The sequence below is a fragment of the Salmo salar genome, chromosome 12, assembly GCF_965601325.2.
Source record: "Salmo salar chromosome 12, fSalSal1, whole genome shotgun sequence".
Lineage (NCBI taxonomy): Eukaryota > Metazoa > Chordata > Actinopteri > Salmoniformes > Salmonidae > Salmo > Salmo salar.
This window is the reverse complement of record NC_138302.1, coordinates 8,791,954-8,795,484: the sequence shown is the minus strand read 5'-3', so window position 1 is coordinate 8,795,484 and position 3,531 is coordinate 8,791,954.

The window sequence follows — 3,531 nt, the reverse complement described above, 5'->3', positions numbered from 1 at the left end:
CAAGGGTGCGTTCTCAGCCCACTTCTGTACTCCCTGTTCACCCATGACTCCATGCACGTCTCCAACTCAATCAGCAAGTTTGCAGACTACACTAGAGTGGTAGGCTTGATTACCAACAACGACGAGACGGCCTACAGGGAGGAGGTGAAGGCCCTCGGAGTGTGGTGTCAGGAAAATAACCTCACAATCAATGTCAACAAAACAAAGGAGATGATCGTGGACTTCAGGAAACAGCAGAGGGAGCACCCCCCTATCCACATCGACGGGACAGTAGTCGAGAAGGTGGAAAGTTTTAAGTTCCTCGGCGTACACACCACGGACAAACTGAAATGGTCCACCCACACAGACAGCGTGGTGAAGAAGGCGCAACAGCGCCTCTTCAACCTCAGGAGGCTGAAGAAATTCGGCTTGTCACCAAAAACACTCACAAACCTTTACAGATGCACAATCGAGAGCATCCTGTCGGGCTGTGTCACCACCTGGTACGGCAACTGTTCCGCCCATAACCGTAAGGCTCTCCAGAGGGTAGGGAGGTCTGCACAGCGCATCACCGGGGGCAAACTACCTGCCCTCTAGGACACCTACACCACCGATGTCACAGGAAGGCCAAAAAGATAATTAAGGACAACAACCACCCGAGCCACTGCCTGTTCACCCCGCTATCATCCAGAAGGCGACGTCAGTACAGGTGCATCAAAGCTGGAGCCGAGAGACTGAAAAACAGCTTCTATCTCAAGGCCATCAGACTGTTAACCTCTTAGTGACCCCTTCGAGACAGGATCCCGTTAACGGGATCGTTTGACAAAATAGCATGGCGCGAAATTCAAAACAGCAAAAATATCATAATTAAAATTTCTCAAACATACGACTATTTTACACCATTTTAAAGATACACTTCTCCTTAATGTAACCACATTGTCCGATTTCAAAAAGGCTTTACAGCGAAAGCAAAACATTAGATTATGTTAGGAGAGTACATAGACAAAAATAACCACACAGCCATTTTCCAAGCAAGGAGATATGTCACAAAAACCCAAAACACAGCTAAATGAAGCACTAACCTTTGACGATCTTCATCAGATGACACTCCTAGGACATCATGTTACACAATACATGTATGTTTTGTTCGATAAAGTTCATATTTATATCCAAAAACAGCATTTTACATTGGCGCGTGATGTTCAGAAAATGTTTAGCCTCCAAAACTTCCGGTGAATCAGCACAATGAGCACACATATGACAGAAATACTCATCATAAACGTTGACAAAATACATAACAATTTTTTAAAGAATTATAGATACAGTACTCCTTTATGCAACTGCTGTGTCAGATTTTAAAATAGCTTTTCGGCGAAAGCACATATTTCAATATTCTGAGTATATAGCTCGCCATCAAAGCAAGCTATACAGACACCCGCCAAGTTCTGGGGTCACCTAAACTCAGAATTAGTATTATAAATATTCTCTTACCTTTGCTGATCTTCGTCAGAATGCACTCCCAGGACTGCTACTTCCACAAGAAATGTTGTTTTTGTTCAAAATAATCCATATTTATGTCCAAATACCTCCATTTTGTTCGTGTGTTCAGGTCGCTATCCAAATGCATAACGCGCAAGCGTAATTTGAGACACAAAAAGTCAAAATGTTCCATTACCGTTCTTAGAAGCATGTCAAACGTTGTTTACGATCAATCTTTATGGTATTTTTAACGTAGAAATGCGATAATATTCCAACCGGACAATAGCGTCATTCCAGAAGAAAAATAAGGAAAGGCGCACTCGCGGGACCGCGCATATCCAATCCCTTTGTCTCCAGGCAGTCCACTCAGTGACTGAGCTCCTATATTCTGCCCGGTTACTGGATACATATGAAACAACTTTCTGAAGGCTTTTGACAGCCAATGGAAGCCTTAGGAAGTGCAACGTGACCCCACCGACACTGTAGTTTCGATAGGCATTCAAAAGAAGAACTACAATTCTCAGACCTTCCACTTCCTGGTTGAAATTTTCTCAGGTTTTTGCCTGCCATATGAGTTCTGTTATACTCACAGACACCATTCAAACAGTTTTAGAAACTTCAGAGTGTTTTCTATCCAAATCTACTAATAATATGCATATTCTACTTTCTGGGCAAGAGTAGTAACCAGTTTAATTTGCGTACGTTTTTCATCCGGCCGTGAAAATACTGCCCCTATCCCTAAGAGGTTTTAAACAGTCCTCACTAACATTGAGTGGCTGCTGCCAACATACTGACTCAACTCTAGCCACTTTAATAATGGAAAAATGTATGTAATAAATGTATCACTAGTCACTTTAAACAATGCCACTTTATATAATGTTTACATACTACATTACTCATCTCATATGTATATACTGTACTCTATACCATCTACTGCATCTTGCCTATGCCGTTCGGCCATCGCTCATTCATATATTTTTATGTACATATTCTTATTCATTCCTTTACACTTGTGTGTATAAGGTAGTTGGTGTGAAATTGTTAGGTTAGATTACTTGTTAGATATTACTGCATGGTCGGAACTAGAAACACAAGCATTTCACTACACAACCATGTGTATGTGACAAATAAAATTTGATTTGATTTGATTCATGTATCCTACCATGACTATGTTCACACATTGAACAGGGTGAATGGAATATGAATGACCGTCATCCAACATGCTGTAGTAGAAATAAGGCCATGCTCATGAAAAACAAAATGGTCCTCCCTGATATTAAATAGCACTGACCGCCACTGTTTGGGTGGTGGACCATTCTTGGAACACATGGGAAACTGTTGAGCTAAAAGACCCAGCACTGTTGCAGTTCTTGACACAAACTGGTGCGCCTGGCACCTACTACCATACCCCGTTCAAAAACACTTACATATTTTGTCTTCCCTATTTACCCTCTGAATGGCACACATACACAATCCATGCCTCAATTGTCTCGAGGCTTAAAAATCCTTATTTAACCTGTCTTCCCCCCTTCATCTACACTGATTGAATTGGATTTAACTAGTGACATCAATAAGGGATCATAGCTTTCATCTGGATTCACCTAGTCAGTTTACGTCATGGAAGGAGCAGGTGTTCTTAATGTTTTGTCTACTCAGTGTATACCACTACAGATAATCAAGTGCTATTTGCATGTGATGCATTTGCTCTATTGTTTACAGAATGATTCGTATCTTATAGAGTGTGGCTTTAAGGGAATAGTATGGTCACATCTAGATAAAAACGAACGTGAAAAATGAACAGAGCAAATGTGTATTAACACACTACATATTCATAGAGGTATTTATTGATCATCCACATATTCATATTAAGCTTCTACGTCTGTGTACAGGAAAGTATTACTTGTAAGACGTAAGAGAAAATATATCAGCTTATTGTTAAATTATTATGACGTTCTTTCCAATACTAAAAGTGTTATAACTGTTGTTTCCAAACTGCGTTACTCACTCCAGTCATCAGATGACGATGTGCGTCTTTCAGGTGATGCTTCTTGCGTGACGTATAATGGACTGGAC